Source organism: Oncorhynchus mykiss, chromosome 15 (assembly GCF_013265735.2).
Source record: "Oncorhynchus mykiss isolate Arlee chromosome 15, USDA_OmykA_1.1, whole genome shotgun sequence".
Taxonomy (NCBI): domain Eukaryota; kingdom Metazoa; phylum Chordata; class Actinopteri; order Salmoniformes; family Salmonidae; genus Oncorhynchus; species Oncorhynchus mykiss.
The window spans coordinates 13,725,901-13,745,209 of record NC_048579.1 but is presented as its reverse complement, the minus strand read 5'-3'; the positions used below and the strand labels follow the sequence as shown (position 1 = coordinate 13,745,209).

Here is a 19,309-nt window from a genome sequence, read left to right as displayed (position 1 = left end):
AACACTAATGAATTCTGTAACCACTGCCTCTTCAAATCAGGGCTGATTGGAAAAAGCTGTTCAAAAGAGGACATTCTATTATCAAATCCTTTTACTCCCTGACGAAGGCCGTGCAGCCGAAACGTGTCTGCATTTTTAAACTTTGTTTCCATTGAACATGCCATACAAATAGGCATTTTAATTTATTATATGAAGAGGGCCTTGGTCCTCTTCTGTCTACCAAAACAAACTATTGTGTACCTTAGCAGCACTTCCCTGCCTACTTATGTTCTCCAACTCTAGTAACCCATTTTACATGATGATGACAACTGAATAAATTATAGCTAGTTATTCAGACTATGAAAAACATCAATATGAATAAGATATTCAATATGAATGTAATATGCATATTGGATGTCTGCTTTTTAGATATGAAAAAGTGGAATATCAGAGGAGCTTCAGCCATTGGCAGTGATTCTATTGGTTGGATGTTGACTGCTGAGTTGAGGCATTCTTGTCGATTCCCGATGATGGGAGGAGGAGAGAGGGAGAGGAGAGGAAGAGTTAGAGGAAGGAGAGGAAGAGATAGAGGGAGGAGAGGAGGAGGCAGGGAAAAGAGAGGAGAGGAGATAGGGAGGAGAGAGGTGTGAGAGGAAGGTACGGATGGAAAAGAGGAGGAAGCAGGGAAAGGAGGAGAAAACAGAGGGAGGAGAAGAGGTGAGAGAGGGCGGAGAGGAGGGTAAGGAGGTAGTGGTATGGGGTGGAGGTGGAGGTGAGAGAGAGCGGAGAGGAGGGTAAGGAGGTAGTGGTATGGGGTGGAGGTGGAGGTGAGAGAGAGCGGAGAGGAGGGTAAGGAGGTAGTGGTATGGGGTGGAGGTGGAGGTGAGAGAGGGCGGAGAGGAGGGTAAGGAGGTAGTGGTGAGAGAGGGCGGAGAGGAGGGTAAGGAGGTAGTGGTATGGGGTGGAGGTGGAGGTGAGAGAGAGCGGAGAGGAGGGTAAGGAGGTAGTGGTATGGGGTGGAGGTGGAGGTGAGAGAGAGCAGAGAGGAGGGTAAGGAGGTAGTGGTGAGAGAGGGCGGAGAGGAGGGTAAGGAGGTAGTGGCATGGGGTGGAGGTGGAGGTGAGAGAGAGCGGAGAGGAGGGTAAGGAGGTAGTGGTATGGGGTGGAGGTGGAGGTGAGAGAGGGCGGAGAGGACGGTAAGGAGGTAGTGGTATGGGGTGGAGGTGGAGGTGAGAGAGGTCGAAGAGGAGGGTAAGGAGGTAGTGGTATGGGGTGGAGGTGGAGGTGAGAGAGAGCAGAGAGGAGGGTAAGGAGGTAGTGGTGAGAGAGAGCAGAGAGGAGGGTAAGGAGGTAGTGGTGAGAGAGGGCGGAGAGGAGGGTAAGGAGGTAGTGGTATGGGGTGGAGGTGGAGGTGAGAGAGGTCGGAGAGGAGGGTAAGGAGGTAGTGGTATGGGGTGGAGGTGGAGGTGAGAGAGGTCGGAGAGGAGGGTAAGGAGGTAGTGGTATGGGGTGGAGGTGGAGGTGAGAGAGAGCGGAGAGGAGGGTAAGGAGGTAGTGGTATGGGGTGGAGGTGGAGGTGAGAGAGGTCGGAGAGGAGGGTAAGGAGGTAGTGGTATGGGGTGGAGGTGGAGGTGAGAGAGGGCGGAGAGGAGGGTAAGGAGGTAGTGGTATGGGGTGGAGGTGGAGGTGAGAGAGGGCGGAGAGGAGGGTAAGGAGGTAGTGGTATGGGGTGGAGGTGGAGGTGAGAGAGGGCAGAGAAGAGGGTAAGGAGGTAGTGGTATGGGGTGGAGGTGGAGGTGAGAGAGGTCGGAGAGGAGGGTAAGGACGTAGTGGTATGGGGTGGAGGTGGAGGTGAGAGAGAGCGGAGAGGAGGGTAAGGAGGTAGTGGTGAGAGAGGGCGGAGAGGAGGGTAAGGAGGTAGTGGTATGGGGTGGAGGTGGAGGTGAGAGAGAGCGGAGAGGAGGGTAAGGAGGTAGTGGTATGGGGTGGAGGTGGAGGTGAGAGAGAGTGGAGAGGAGGGTAAGGAGGTAGTGGTATGGGGTGGAGGTGGAGGTGAGAGAGAGCGGAGAGGAGGGTAAGGAGGTAGTGGTGAGAGAGGGCGGAGAGGAGGGTAAGGAGGTAGTGGTATGGGGTGGAGGTGGAGGTGAGAGAGGTCGGAGAGGAGGGTAAGGAGGTAGTGGTATGGGGTGGAGGTGGAGGTGAGAGAGGTCGGAGAGGAGGGTAAGGAGGTAGTGGTATGGGGTGGAGGTGGAGGTGAGAGAGAGCGGAGAGGAGGGTAAGGAGGTAGTGGTGAGAGAGGGCGGAGAGGAGGAGGGAGAGGAGGTTAAGGAGGTACTGGTGGAAGTGAGAGAGGGAGGAGAGGAGTTGATGGAGGGTGGAGAGGAGGGTAAGGAGGTAGTGGTAGGGGTGGAGGTGGAGGTGAGAGAGTTTGGAATGGAGAGCGAGAGAAATGTTGAGCTCAGACGGGCCATTCTAGAAAGGAACAAATTACAATCAGTTTCATTTTCTCAGTTGTTCTTTCCTGTGTGTGTGTGTATGTGTGTGTGTGTGTGTGTGTGTGTGTGTATGTGTGATTTTTAACTTACTCAAACTGATGAATCTTGCGGCGTACCCAGGGTTGTTTATGGTAACTACAGAACAGACCCTTCTTCGTCTCAAAGCTACAGGAGAAACACAGTGTTAACACTGAAACTGAATTGGTTGGACACAACATGTCTGGGGGCTTTGACACAACATGGCCACTACATACTGTAAAGCACTTTGTGACAACATATGAGACTGGATAAACCTAAATGAAATAGACTAAAAGTTCCTTACATGACGGCCCGTACACAAGGAGCGTTATAGTTCTGAATCCAGTAGCCTGTGATGGGATCGTTCACCTCTGTCCTAGACACTGTCTTACAGCACGACACCAGCTTTTCTACATCTACTGAGGAGGGAGAAGAGTTTACATATGTTCAAACAAATCCTCTTGACCTGGCAATCACTTCAAAAACCATGTATCCTGTTACATCCTAGCTCTAATCCCCTAACACTCACTCCCTTCCCCTTACCTGTCCCAGTCCAGCCCAGCTCTAACACACACTCCCTTCCCCTTACCTGTCCCAGTCCAGCCCAGCTCTAACACACACTCCCTTCCCCTTACCTGTCCCAGTCCAGCCCAGCTCTAACACTCACTCCCTTCCCCTTACCTGTCCCAGTCCAGCCCAGCTCTAACACACACTCCCTTCCCCTTACCTGTCCCAGTCCAGCCCAGCTCTAACACTCACTCCCTTCCCCTTACCTGTCCCAGTCCAGCCCAGCTCTAACACACACTCCCTTCACCTTACCTGTCCCAGTCCAGCCCAGCTCTAACACACAATCCCTTCCCCTTACCTGTCCCAGTCCAGCCCAGCTCTAACACTCACTCCCTTCCCCTTACCTGTCCCAGTCCAGCCCAGCTCTAACACACACTCCCTTCCCCTTACCTGTCCCAGTCCAGCCCAGCTCTAACAATCACTCCCTTCCCCTTACCTGTCCCAGTCCAGCCCAGCTCTAACACACACTCCCTTCCCCTTACCTGTCCCAGTCCAGCCCAGCTCTAACACACACTCCCTTCCCCTTACCTGTCCCAGTCCAGCCCAGCTCTAACACACACTCCCTTCCCCTTACCTGTCCCAGTCCAGCCCAGCTCTTCCTTCCTGCTGACTCAACACTCTCTATCTCCCTGGGAAAGAGGAAGGAACCACATCTAACACACACAGAGAATGTCCCGTTATCATGCTTTTCTTAGCACCTCACACTGAGAGGAGAAGGGCCACAGGAAAAATAGATCATGTGTTTGCCTGTCTGACTGACTGACTCATGAAGAAATGTTCAGATTATGCAATATAATTATAACAGTTTCGGTCAATAGTCCTTTATTTGCTCCTTTTATAACCTAATGTAGGTCTCTGGACCAAAACACTGGTTCAACTAGAACAGCATTCTCTGTGAGTTGAGGGGGTCACTAGCAGTAGTGGCTAAGGGCCAGTAGGGGCCAGGGGAATGGGCATCCCTGGTAGAAAAGATGTGCAGCGACATCACCACAGCCCAGTGACACGATGGAGTGTCATAACCTTTGACTGTATTCAGCCTTTACATCTCATCACCATGGAGATACTCAAACAGGTCTTGTGTTCTCTGATTGTGTGTAATTGTAAAGTAATTTGAGCTTTGAGAGAATGAAAGGTTTTATACAAATCATGTTTTTAATGTATTATCACAGCATAAGAAATAGGAAATAAATGAATACAAATGCCTTAAATACACCTAAATTAATAGATAATATCAATGAGTAGAAAACATTAATGCAGGAATGAAGTTAAAATAAATAATGAAGTAAAGAGAGTTTGAAATACTCAGTCACAGCAGACAGTTAAAGAAAACAGTTCTGGTGGGAGGAACATCTTCATCTCCACTAACTTCTTATCTTAGTTCTGTAGTTCCTGAAAAAGAGAGTCTGCTGAACCTGAATCCCCTTCTACTGGTGGTGATGGTGATGATAGTGGTGGTGGTGGTGGTGGTTTTGATGATGATGATGATGATAGTAGTCTAGAATCATGGTCTGATGATCATTTTATCGGTTGGAAACACTTTATTTTCTCTGTAGAGAGAGAGAGAGAGAGAGAGAGAGAGAGAGAGAGAGAGAGAGAGAGAGAGAGAGAGCAAGAGAGAGAGAGAGAGAGAGAGAGAGAGAGAGACAGAGAGAGAGAGAAAGACAGAGAGAGAGCGAGAGAGACAGAGACAGAGAGAGAGAGAGAGAGAGAGAGAGAGAGAGAGAGTGTTTAGGGTGTGGTGAGTAGGGGTTGACCGGTTCCAGTGACACTAACTCAGCAGTGAGCCATTTGGCCTGGGTGTTGATGTGCTTAATCTTCCCCCTACTGGTGAAACTGAAGAAGTACAGAAAGATAGAGGGGAAGAGGTAGAGACAGAGCTGTATTTCCTATTACACTGTGACAAATACTCAGACCTAAGAGAATCTTTCTTTCCCAAAAGTATCATTCAGTACAAAGAATTCGGAGCTACAAAAGATGAAGAAAAACATCTAATATTTATTGGTTGAAAAGCCTAAATGTGGGGCAGCCAGTGAAAAGTGCAATGTAATATCAATAATGTTCCCCATTTTGATTTGTTTTGGCTTTCATACCATGTCATGTGTCTCAGTCAAGTTGAGACTGGTCTACTACTATTGCTTTAATGTATTATTATTCTCATTAATATTGTTGTTGTAGTTGCTGGTAATCACATTTCCACTACAACTATTATTATTATTATTATTATTATTACTATTACCATTTGTTGTTATGTGTATATTTTGAGAATGTAAGTCATTTAACTTGCCATGTCTAGAAAGTCTAGTGAATTTACAGTTTTTCTCAATTGCTAGTTGATGATGATGATGATAGTAGTCTAGAATCATGGTCTGATGATAATTTTATCAGTTGGAAACACTTTATTTTCTCTGTAGAGAGAGAGAGAGAGAGAGAGAGAGAGAGAGAGAGAGAGAGAGAGAGAGAGAGACAGAGAGAGAGCGAGAGAGACAGAGAGAGAGAGAGAGAGAGAGAGAGAGAGAGAGAGAGAGAGAGAGAGAGAGAGAGAGAGAAAAGCCTTTGAAGCCTCAATTTGGCATGAGGGTCTGCTATACAAATTAATGGGAAGTGGTGTTGGGGGGAAAACATATGACATTATAAAATCCATGTACACAAACAACAAGTGTGCGATAAAAATTGGCAAAAAACACACACATTTCTTTCCACAGGGCCATGGGTTGAGACAGGGATGCAGCTTAAGCCCCACCCTCTTCAACACAAAGTCTGCTGCCTCAGTTTGTATGATGGCAATTTGCATATACTCCAGAATGTTATAAAGAGTGATCAGATGCAATAAATTGCAAAGTCCCTCTTTGCCATGCAAATTAACTGAATCCCAAAACAAACATTTCCACTGCATTTCAGGCCTGCCACAAAAGGACCAGCTGACATCATGTCAGTGATTCTCTCGTTAACACAGGTGTGTGTTGACGAGGACAAGGCTGGAGATCACTCTGTCATTCTGATTGAGTTTGAATAACAGACTGGAAGCTTCAAAAGGAGGGTGGTGCTTGGAATCATTGTTCTTCCTCTGTCAATCATGGTTACCTGCAAGGAAACACGTGCCGTCATCATTGCTTTGCACAAAAAGGGCTTCACAGGCAAGGATATTGCTGGCAGTAAGATTGCACCTAAATCAACCATTTATCGGATCATCGAGAACTTCAAGGAGAGTGGTTCAATTGTTGTGAAGAAGGCTTCAGGGCGCCCAAGAAAGTCCAGCAAGCGCCAGGACCATCTCCTAAAGTTGATTCAGCTGCGGGATCGGTGCACCACCAATACAGAGCTTGCTCAGGAATGGCAGCAGGCAGGTGTGAGTGCATCTGCACAGACAGTGAGGTGAAGTGGTGTCAAGAAGGGCAGCAAAGAAGCCACTTCTCTCCAGGAAAAACATCAGGGACAGACTGATATTCTGCAAAAGGTACAGGGATTGGACTGCTGAGGACTGGGGTAAAGTAATTTTCTCTGATGAATCCCCTTTCCGATTGTTTGGGGCATCCGGAAAAAAGCTTGTCCGGAGAAGACAAGGTGAGCACTACCATCAGTCCTGTGTCATGCCAACAGTAAAGCATCCTCTCTTCTCACAATGTTGCCTAAGAACACAGCCATGAATAAAGAATGGTACCAACACATCCTCCGAGAGCAACTTCTCCCAACCATCCAGGAACAGTTTGGTGACGAACAATGCCTTTTCCAGCATGATGGAGCACCTTGCCATAAGGCAAAAGTGATAACTAAGTGGCTCAGGGAACAAAACATTGATATTTTGGGTCCATGGCCAGGAAACCCCCCCAGACCTTAATCCCATTGAGAACTTGTGGTCAATCCTCAAGAGGCGGGTGGACAAACAAAAACACACAAATTCTGACAAACTCCAAGCATTGATTATGTAAGAATGGGCTGCCATCAGTCAGGATGTGGTTCTGAAGTTAATTGACAGCATGCCAGGGCGGATTGCAAAGGTCTTGAAAAAGAAGGGTCAACACTGCAAATATTGACTCTTTGCATCAACTACATGTAATTGTCAATAAAAGCCTTTGGCACTTATGAAATGCTTGTAATTATACTTCAGTATTCCATAGTAACATCTGACAAAAATATCTAAAGACACTGAGGCAGCAGACTTTGTGAAAATTAATATTTGTGTTATTCTCAAAACTTTTGGCCACAACTGTACATCAACGAATTGGCAAGAGCAATAGAACAGTCTGCAGCACCTGGCCTCAACATACTAGAATCTGAAGTCAAATGTCTACTGTTTGCTGATGATCTGGTGTCACGCCCTGACCATAGTTTGCTTTGTGTGTTTATATGTTTTGTTTGGTCAGGGTGTGATCTGAGTGGGCATTCTATGTTGTATGTCTAGTTTGTCTGTTTCTGTGTTTGGCCTGATATGGTTCTCAATCAGAGGCAGGTGTTAGTCATTGTCTCTGATTGGGAACCATATTTAGGTAGCCTGTTTTGTCATTGTGGGTTGTGGGTGATTGTCTATGTGTAGTGTTTGTGTCAGCACGATTGTGCATTAGCTAATGATAATGCATACCCACGGTTGTCATGTTGTTGTTTTGTAGTGTTCAGTTTTTTTTCCATTAAAATGACGAACACTTACCACGCCGCATCTTGGTCCTCCTCTCTATCTCCAGACGACATCTGGTGCTTCTGTCACCAACCAAGGAGGGCCTACAGCAGCACCTAGATCATCTGCACAGATTCTGTCGGACCTGGGCCCTGACAGTAAATCTCAGTAACACAAAAATAATGGTGTTCCACAAAAGGTCCAGTCGCCAGGACCACAAATACAAATTCCATCTAGACACCGTTGCCCTACAGCACACAAACTATACTACATACCTCGGTCTAAACATCAGCGCAACAGGTAACTTCCACAAAGCTGTGAATGATCTGAGAGACAAGGCAAGAAGGGCCTTCTATGCCATCAAAAGAAACATCAAATTCAACATACCAGTTAGGGTCTGGCTAAAAATACTTGAATCAGTTATAGATCCCATTACCCTTTATGGTTGTGAGGTCTGGGGTCCGCTCACCAACCAAGAATTCACAAAATGGGTCAAACACCAAATGGAGACTCTGCATGCAGAATTCTGCAAAAATATCCTCTGTGTACATCAAACACCAGATAATGCATGTAGAGCAGAATTAGGACGATACCCGATAATGATCAAAATCCAGAAAAGAGCTGTTAAATTCTACAACCACCTAAAAGGAAGCGATTCCCAAACATTCCATAACAAAGTCTTCATCTGCAGAGAGATGAACCTGGAGAAGAGCCCCCTAAGCAAGCTGGTCCTGGGGCTCTGTTCACAAACACAAACACACCCCACATAGCAACATAAGCAACACAATTCAACCCAACCAAATCATGAGAAAAGAAAAAGATGATTACTTGACACATTGGAAAGAATTAACAAAAAACGGGCGCAAACTAGAAAGCTATTTGGCCCTGAACAGAGAGTACACAGTGGCAGAATACCTGATCACTGTGACTGACCCAAACTTAAGGAAAGCTTTGACTATGTACAGACTCAGTGAGCATAGCCTTGCTATTGAGAAAGGCCGCCGTAGGAAGACCTGGCTCTCAAGAGAAGACAGGCTTTCCACTTAAAAGTAGGTGGAAACTGAGCTGCACTTCCTAATCTCCTGCCAAATATATGACCATATTAGAGATATATATTTCTCTCAGATTACACAGATCCACAAAGAATTCGAAAACAAACCCAATTTTGATAAACTCCCATATCTGCTGGGTGAAATTCCACAGTGTGCCACCACAGCAGCGAGATGTGTGACATGTTGCTACAAGAAAAGGACAACCAGCAAATAACAAACACCATTGTAAATACAACATTTATTTTCCCTTTAACTATTTGCACATCGTTACAACACAGTTTATATACATAATGACATTTGAAATGTCTTTGTTCTTGTGGAACTTCTGTGAGTGTAATGTTTCCTGTTCATTTGTATTGTTTATTATCTCCTTCACCTGCTTTGGCAATGTTAACACATGTTTTCCCTTGAAGAGAGCGAGAGACTGAGATGGCCTTTCTTGGTTCATCTCATCATGCACATCAAGCGTGGAAGTTGACGGGAGAACAATGAAAAATAAACAGCCAATCATTTTGCTGATAAAAAAAAATAAAAAAATCATTTGACAGATAATGCAAACACAAATTCTTCCAAACACGCTATTGTCCAAATTGTTGATGATCCTATTATGAACCTGCTCTTTTAGTCTGCCATTGGTTTTACCAGGAGGTGTTAAACCTACCGAAGTCATTACCTGATGGTAAATCTACAGGTTATGGTCTTATGGAAAGTTTTTTATCTGCTGTGCTGCTCCCCAGATTGCAGCTCCACTGAAATACATATTTCATTGGTCATTGGAAAAGGTATGGAAGCTAAACTGTGTCCAATCCTGAAAGACAGCAAAGAACCCGTTACTCCTGCCAATATCTGACCAATCAGTCTGCTCCCTTCACTCAGTAAGATATTGGAGGGTATTGTGAGTAGTAAAATATGGGAGTACATGGAAAATAATGACCTAATCACAGCCACTCAGCATGCTTATCACAAAAACCATTCCAGTACCACTGCATTGATTGACATGACTGACCAGTGGCTCAATGCTGTGGATTATGGCAGGTTTGTGGGTGTACTATTTTCCGATTTTACTGCAGCATTTGATTTAGTGGATAATTAAATAATTTTGACAAAATTAATGCATTATGTGTTTAATGAGGTAGCATTGAATTGGGTACAGTCATATCTAACTGTCAGGAAACAGTCCACCTATATCATTGGGTTGTTTTCTTCCCCTCATACTTTAAACGATGGAATACCGCAGGACAGCTGCCTTGGGCCCCTTCTTTACTTAATATATACCAACAACCTTCCTTATACCTTATCTGAAACTCAAGCTACTATATTTCTGATGAAACAACAATTTATACAGCAATACAATCGGTTCAACAGGTACAGCAAGGTCTACATGTAGATCTGGGAAATATCAGGGAGTGTGTTTGGTGGAACAAACTTGTTTTGAATGCCAAGAAAACCAAGGTCATGTTGGTCTAGTTCACCAGGAAAAGGCCAACACAATGGCATACAATTAAGTATGGGGGAGTACAAATTGAGGAAGTGGCAGAAACCAAACTTCTAGCGGTGCAGCTAGACAACTGCTTCTCGTGGTCGTCTCAAATAACTCATCTGTGTAAAAAAAATATTACAATTGCCTGCATGATCAGAAAGATAGCTAAATATTTACCGGGAAAGATTCTTAAGCAAACAACCCAAGCATTAATTGAGAGTCAGGTGAACAACTGTTCTGTGGTCTGAGGAAATGCATCAGTAGGGGAAATTAGGAGGCCGCGGATTGCACAGAACAAAGCAGCAAGGATTGTTTTAAGGTGGATGTATGGTTATTCTGTTGTAGTCATGCACAATGCTCTTGGGTACTCAATCAACAAGATAATAGTAAACAGAATCATTTTCTTTCACAATGCACACCATTTAAAACGGCCAAACTCCATTCACAACGGTATTGAGTTAGTAAGAGACCAGATATTCAGTCAATACTAGGAATAGATTGTCCACCATCTATGTGTTATCCAGACAGAAACGAGAAATAGGCTAAATTACATTTTGATTCAGAGTAATGAAGAAGTAGAATAATTTCTGAGCAAACCAGAAAACGTTCAATATGTAAATTCAAACAATACAACCATTGAAATATAAAACATTGGAAGGTTGTGAAGGACTACGGTAGATGGAAGGAATCTATCTATCTTTTCAGACTGTTACAGTATTTATCTGGTCAGTATGTCAGTGTATTATGTCTGGTGTTTGTAACAGTGTATTTATTATATGTGAAAATGTGATTGTATTATTATAAATTGTATTTTAATGTTTTATATTAAGGACTCTTGGAAGATTTGTCTAAATGAGAACTAAAATAGATCCTAGTGAAATGCCCTCTTGCACACTTCTCACATCTAGGAATCTCCCTCCTACTAAAGAAGTCCAAAGCAAAGAAAAACGTCACATAATGCCGTCATTGTCACGAATCTCGCCGAAGATGGTGCCTCTTCCTGTTCAGGCGGCGCTCGGCGGTCGTCGTCGCCGGCCTATTAGCTGCCATCGATTCCCTTTCCGTTTGTTTCTGTTTATTGGGTAATTGGGTACACCTGTTTTGAGTGAGTGTTTGTTTGTAGGCTATTTAAGGGCACTAGGCCCGCTGGGTATTTGTGCGGGCTTGTTTTCTGTTATCTGGTGTATGAGTGTTAAGAGTATTTTCTCTGGACAGTTTAGTCCGTTGTATTTTGGGACGGGTTGTTTCATGCGCCCTGGTGTTTTGCATGTAGTGGCTCCACAGTCTATGGAATAAAATATCCACAAACTGAATTACCTGCTCTCTGCGCTTGACTCCTCCACTCACCATTGTAGAAGTTGTAACAGAAGCCCGCACCACCTAAATGGAGTCAGCAGGAGCAGCGACCACCCCTCTCCCAACTTTGGAGGAGCGCGTTCATCACCATACAGCTGTCCTCCATCGGATTGGTACCGATGGACCAGATGATGGAGAGGATGGAACGATGGGAGAGGAGTGGTCTACCGACGTCTACCCCAGCTCCCCCACAGACGACGCCACCTACTCCACCTACGTCGTCCTCTGGGTCCAGCACATTGCGTCTCTCCCCCCCGAGGGAGTACGATGGAGCGGTGGCTGGGTGCCAGGGATTTTTGCTCCAGCTCGAGCTCTACCTGGCTACCGTGCGTCCGGCTCCCTCGGGTGAGGAGAGTGTGAGCCTCCTCGTCTCCTGTTTAACGGGTAGGGCCCTGGACTGGGCCAACGCTGTCTGGAACAGCCCAGACTCGGCTCGGGACAACTACCTGGAGTTCACCCGCCGTTTTCGAGCTGTGTTCGACCACCCACCAGAGGGCAAAGCGGCGGGTGAGCGACTGTTCCACCTCAGACAGGAGACGAGGAGCGCGCAGGACTTCGCGTTGGAGTTCAGGACCCTGGCTGCTGGTGCTGGGTGGAATGACAGGACCCTGGCTGCTGGTGCTGGGTGGAATGACAGGGCCCTGATGGACCATTACCGTTGTAGTCTCCGGGAGGACGTCCGCCGGGAGCTAGCTTGTCGGGACACAACTCTCTCCCTGGATGAACTAATAGACATGTCGATTCGATTGGACAACCTGCTAGCTGCCCGCGGGCGTTCAGAAGGGGTCCTGTCAATTCCACCTTCCAGCCCTCCCGCTCCCACTCCGATGGAGTTGGGAGGAGCTGCATCTAGGGAGACCAGAGGAGGAGGCTCCTCCTGCGCCTATTGTGGACGGAGAGGACACACTTCGGACCGGTGCTGGAGGAGTTCCTCTGGGAGTCGAGCTGGCCGGCAAGCACCAAACTCACCCAGAGCTCCCTGTTGGTCACATGTTTTTGTTTATTTTTTTCCCTGCGTTTTTTCCCTCTCTTCAGCATAAGGCAATAGTCGATTCAGGCGCAGCTGGGAGTTTTATGGATCGCGGACTCGCCCATAAATTGGGTATTCCGTTAGTGCAGATAGACCCACCTGTCCCCGTGCACTCCTTAGATAGCCGACCGTTAGGGTCAGGGCTGGTCAGGGAGGCCACGATTCCGCTGGACATGGTAACGCAGGGGGATCATAGGGAGAAGATCAGTTTCTACCTTATTGATTCACCTGGGTTTTCAATGGTGTAGGGGGTTCCCTGGCTGGCTATTCACAATCCCCTCATTTCCTGGAAACAGGGGGCTCTTCAGGGGTGGTCAGACGAGTGTTCGGGTAGGTGTATAGGAGTTTCCATCGGTGCCACGACGGTGGAGAGTCCAGACCAGGTTTCCACCATGCGCATTCCCCCAGAATATGCCGATTTGGCTATCGCTTTTAGTAAGAAAAAAGCGACCAAATTACCACCGCAATCTGGAGTATATTCGAGCAGCGAGGAGACTGAATCCGCGTCAGGCTAGGTGGGCCATGTTCTTTACACGCTTTAGATTTACGATCTCTTATAGACCAGGTTCCCTTAACACTGAGGCCGACGCGCTGTCCCGTCTCTATGACTCCGAGGACCGGTCCATCGAACCCACTCCCATCCTTCCAGCCTCTTGGCTGGTGGCCCCGGTGGTATGGGAGGTGGACGCGGACATCGCCTACACAGTGTCCGACTGGTCGTAGGTACGTGCCGCTTGGTGTCCATGATAAATTGATTCAGTGGGCTCACACACTACCGTCTTCGGGTCATCCAGGGATTGATAGGACAGTGCAGGGTCTTAGGGGGAAATACTGGTGGCCCACCTTAGCTAAGGATGTGAAGCTCTATGTCTCTTCCTGTTTGGTATGCGCCCAGAGTAAGGCTCCTAGGCACCTTCCTAGAGGGAAGTTACAACCCCTCCCGGTTCCACAACGGCCATGGTCCCATCTCTCGGTAGATTTCCTTACTGATCTTCCCCCATCTCAGGGGAACACTACCGTTCTGGTCGTTGTGGATCGGTTCTCTAAGTCCTGCCGTCTCCTCCCATTGCCTGGTCTCCCTACGGCCCTACAGACTGCAGAGGCTCTATTTACCCACGTCTTCCGGCACTATGGGGTTTCAGAGGATATTGTATCTGATCGGGGTCCCCAGTTCACGTCCCGGGTTTGGAAGGCGTTTATGGAGCGTCTGGGGATCTCGGTCAGCCTTACCTCTGGTTATCACCCCGAAAATAATGGGCAGGTGGAGAGAGTAAACCAGGAAGTGGGTAGGTTTCTGAGGTCGTATTGCCAGGACCGGCCAGGAGAATGGGGGAGGTACGTCCCGTGGGTAGAGTTGGCCCAGAACTCACTTCGGCATTCATCCACGAATATGTCGCCATTCGAATGCGTACTGGGCTACCATGCGGTCCTGGCTCCGTGGCATCAGAGTCAGACCGAAGCTCCTGCGGTGGAGGAGTGGGTACAGCGCTCTAGAGAGACCTGGCGGGCAGTCCAGGATTCTCTCAGGCAGGCCAGTGAACGGCAGAAGAGAGACGCTGACCGCCACCGCAGTGAGGCCCCGGTGTTCGCACCAGGGGACAGGGTCTGGCTCTCGACCCGAAACCTGCCCCTCCGCCTGCCCTGCCGGAAGCTGGGGCCGCAGTGTGTGGGGCCATTTAAAGTCCCGAGGAGGATAAACGAGGTGTGTTATAGATTGCAACTTCCCTCTTGCATTAACCCCTCGTTTCATGTGTCTCTCCTCAGGCCAGTGGTAGCTGGTCCCCTACAAGACAGTGAGGTACCGGAGGTCCCTCCACCCCCTCTGGACATCGAGGGGTCCCCGGCGTACACAGTACGAGCTATTCTGGACTCGAGACGCCGGGTGAGGGGCCTGCAGTACCTCGCTGACTGGGAGGGGTACGGTCCGGAGGAGAGGTGCTGGGTACCGGGGAGGGACATTTTAGATCCTTCCCTCTTGAGGGATTTCCACCGCCTCCACCCGGATCGCCTCGCGGCTCGTCCTCCGGGTCGTCCTCGAGGCCGGGGTCGGCGCGCTGCGGGAGCCGCGCGTCAGTGGGGGGGGGATACTGTCACGAATCTCGCCGAAGATGGTGCCTCTTCCTGTTCAGGCGGCGCTCGGCGGTCGTCGTCGCCGGCCTATTAGCTGCCATCGATTCCCTTTCCGTTTGTTTCTGTTTATTGGGTAATTGGGTACACCTGTTTTGAGTGAGTGTTTGTTTGTAGGCTATTTAAGGGCACTAGGCCCGCTGGGTATTTGTGCGGGCTTGTTTTCTGTTATCTGGTGTATGAGTGTAAAGAGTATTTTTTCCGGACAGTTTAGTCCGTTGTATTTTGGGACGGGTTGTTTCATGCGCCCTGGTGTTTTGCATGTAGTGGCTCCACAGTCTATGGAATAAAATATCCACAAACTGAATTACCTGCTCTCTGCGCTTGACTCCTCCACTCACCATTGTAGAAGTTGTAACAGTCATAATATACGCACAAACTCCTCCTATACCATAAGCATGGCACCTAAAGTATTATCAGAACAAAACCTCTCAAAATGCTGTCATAATATACGCACAAACTCCTCCTACACCATAAGCATGGCACCTAAAGTATTATCAGAACAAAACCTCCCAAGGGACAACTGACACTTCTTCACTTGACCTTGTCGGACAAAGACGCATCAAAATTCAGCAGGACAGACTGCCTGCCCTCCAGGACACCTACAGCACCCGATGTCACAGGAAGGCCAAAATGATCATCAAGGACAACAACCACCCGAGTCACTGCCTGCCCTCCAGGACACCTACACCACCCGATGTCACAGGAAGGCCAAAATGATCATCAAGGACAACAACCACCCGAGTCACTGCCTGCCCTCCAGGACACCTACAGCACCCGATGTCACAGGAAGGCCAAAATGATCATCAAGGACATCAACCACCCGAGTCACTGCCTGTTCACCCCGCTATCATCCAGATGGTGAGGTCAGTACAGGTGCATCAAAGCTGGGACCGAGAGACTGAAAAACAGCTTCTATCTCAAGGCCATCAGACTAGCCAACTACCACCAGGTTACTCAACCCTGCACCTTAGAGGCTCCTGCCACTTTAATTTGTATTTAACCAGGTAAGTTGACTGAGAACACATTCTCATTTACAGCAACAACCTGGGGATTAGCTACAGGGGAGAATGAGCCAATCGTAAACTGGGGATTATTAGGTGACCATGATGGTTGGGCCAGATTGGGAATTTAGCCAGGACACCAGGGTTAACACCCCTACTCTTACAATAAGTGCCATGGGAACTTTAATGACCTCAGAGAGCCAGGACACCAGGGTTAACACCCCTACTCTTACAATAAGTGCCATGGGAACTTTAATGACCTCAGAGAGTCAGGACACCAGGGTTAACACCCCTACTCTTACAATAAGTGCCATGGGATCTTTAATGACCTCAGAGAGTCAGGACACCAGGGTTAACACCCCTACTCTTACAATAAGTGCCATGGGAACTTTAATGACCTCAGAGAGTCAGGACACCAGGGTTAACACCCCTACTCTTACAATAAGTGCCATGGGAACTTTAATGACCTCAGAGAGTCAGGACACCAGGGTTAACACCCCTACTCTTACAATAAGTGCCATGGGATCTTTAATGACCTCAGAGAGTCAGGACACCAGGGTTAACACCCCTACTCTTACAATAAGTGCCATGGGATCTTTAATGACCTCAGAGAGTCAGGACACCAGGGTTAACACCCCTACTCTTACAATAAGTGCCATGGGATCTTTAATGACCTCAGAGAGTCAGGACACCAGGGTTAACACCCCTACTCTTACAATAAGTGCCATGGGATCTTTAATGACCTCAGAGAGTCAGGACACCAGGGTTAACACCCCTACTCTTACAATAAGTGCCATGGGATCTTTAATGACCTCAGAGAGTCAGGACAACCGTTTAACGTCCCATCAGAAAGACAGCACCCTACACAGGGCAGTGTCCTGGGGTATTGGGATATTATTATTTTTTTAGACCAGAGGAAAGAATGCCTCCTACTGGCCCTCCAACACCATAAGTGGAAGAATTTTGCAGTGATGAGCTGGCCAATCAGCGGTCTACTCGCATGAATATTTTTAATGACCAGAATACGCCCACAACATTCTGTTGTTGGGGTACGACCACACCATAAAAGCTTCCTTTTAACATACTTAAATAAAACAATCACTCATATTTTAATTATTTGTAGGTCATATTTCATAGAAATCTGCCACTGCTGAGGACGTGTTCATATGCTATGCTACCCCAAAATGTTCTCCCATGGAAATGTCATCTCTGTCTTAGATCAGCGTGAACACATGTATGAACAACATTAGCACAACAACAGACTGTAACATACTGCTGATAAAGGATCTTGGGAGGAGGATGCAGGAGATGGTGAGGAGGGGAGGGGGATGCAGGAGATGGTGAGGAGGGGAGGAGGATGCAGGAGATGGTGAGGAGGGGAGGGGGATGCAGGAGATGGTGAGGAGGGGAGGGGGATGCAGGAGATGGTGAGGAGGGGAGGGGGATGCAGGAGATGGTGAGGAGGGGAGGGGGATGCAGGAGATGGTGAGGAGGGGAGGGGGATGCAGGAGATGGTGAGGAGGGGAGGGGGATGCAGGAGATGGTGAGGAGGGGAGGGGGATGCAGGAGATGGTGAGGAGGCGTGTTTACAGTGGAGAGGGTTCCAGTCATGGTCAAACATGTCTTCTTTGCTTTTTCATCACATTCAAATCTAGAGAGAGACAGAAAGATAAGACTGTGTGTGTGTGTGTGTGTGTGTGTGTGTGTGTGTGTGTGTGTGTGTGTGTGTGTGTGTGTGTGCGTGTGTGTGTTCGAGCCTTACACGATGGCATTAACACAGGGTGGCATGGCGTTTTGGATGTGGTATCCTTGCAGTCAAAATTTGATGTGAGTGTTAGACACACTGGTGGAGGAACTTGTGGTTACCTTAGTTGGCCGACGATCTGAGAAAGGGGAAGAAAGTAAGTTACAGAGAAAGGAAGTGGCAGAGAGAGGAAGTGACAGAGAATAACAGAAATAAGAGATTTAGACTGGCAGCCCAATTCTGATATTTTGTTTTTACTAATTGGTGTTTTGACAAATCCGATCAGCTCTGAAAAAGAGCTCATGTGAAAGAGATCTGATGTGATTGGTCAAAATACCAATTTGTAGGAAAAAAGATGAGAATGGGCTGATCTCTAAACTAACCATAAACATGGTGTGGTTTTAGTTATGAGACACTGACAGGAAACCATGTGACCTAGCCTATCTCAGAGGTGTCAAAGGTGTCAAAAATAGCAACCAGGAAATCAAACAAGCTGTGCCTGTGTGTGTGTTTAAAGATACATTCAAATCTACTGAAGATGCAGTATATTCAAACGGTTAGTTGTCATCCCCCCCATGTAAAACTAAACAGTTAAAATTATTTTAAATGCATAGAGAACTGTGGTTCGTGGACCACTCTGGATCCAAGAGGTCTGAGTTGTAGGAAGTCTGTCGAAAGCCTGTCAGTTACAGTAACTCAATGGAAACTTTAACCAAATTGTAACATTTTCTGCATTTTAATGTGAGTGTATATAGCATAATATAGATATTATATATTAATATATAGTTATAGAATGTGTACAATATAATGTGGTATTCAATCATTCACCACATCATCAATCAACCAATTAATCAATCAGTGAATCAGTCCTCACAGTTAGCAGACACAGAGGTGAGGTACACACGCATGGTGATCAGTGATCAGGACTGGAACACGGACATGCTGACTGACTGGCTGACTGACTGACTGACTGGCTGGCTGACTGGCTGACTGGCTGGCTGACTGGCTGACTGACTGGCTGACTGGCTGACTGGCTGACTGACTGACTGGCTGACTGACTGGCTGGCTGACTGGCTGACTGGCTGACTGACTGACTGGCTGCCTGGCTGGCTGACTGACTGACTGGCTGACTGACTGGCTGACTGACTGGCTGACTGGCTGGCTGACTGACTGGCTGACTGACTGGCTGACTGGCTGACTGGCTGGCTGACTAATTGACTGGCTTACTAACTGGCTGACGGTCGAATGGACAGATTGATGTACCGACCGTTCGACAGACCAACAGAGACAGATAGCTACTCCGCTAGGCACTAAACTACGGAGACGGGTCGGAGGTCTACTGAGTGGTCTGGTAACCGTGGCGATGAGTCTGTCTGGAAGGCAGGGGAAGTGTCAGGTTTTGTATCTCACTGTGGGTTACATTAACAGCATGAGTGGCAAGTCCCACCTTGCTTTGTTCATGTTGGTCATGTTCAGTATTGGTAATGGTAAATTCACACCTCCGCCCCTCTCTCTCTCCCTTTCTGTCTTTATTTCACCCCCTACTACCTCACTTGACAAACCACCAACACTCCAACCCCCTGCAGCAGTCTTTCTGAGAAGGATGGATTAATTAAAGGTACACACACACACACACACACACACTAAAACGTGGGAACAACTGATGCTGCAAATGCATGGTGTTTTTTTCTGTGTCCCGTGATGTCAGACTGACGACACCAAATAACATCATTTTATTTTCTGTTTCAGTTCCAGCAAAGTTTCATAGATTTCCTGATGTTTACACCTAAGTTGAATAAATATGCATAAAATGAAATTGTTCTGACGAACAACTCTTAATGCTACAAT

At 47.4% G+C, this 19,309-nt stretch overlaps 1 pseudogene; it reads right to left on the bottom strand.

The window, feature by feature from the left end:
• Positions 1 to 456: 456 nt before the first annotated feature.
• Positions 457 to 18,931, bottom strand: LOC118936270 (annotated as a pseudogene).
• Positions 18,932 to 19,309: the final 378 nt, after the last annotated feature.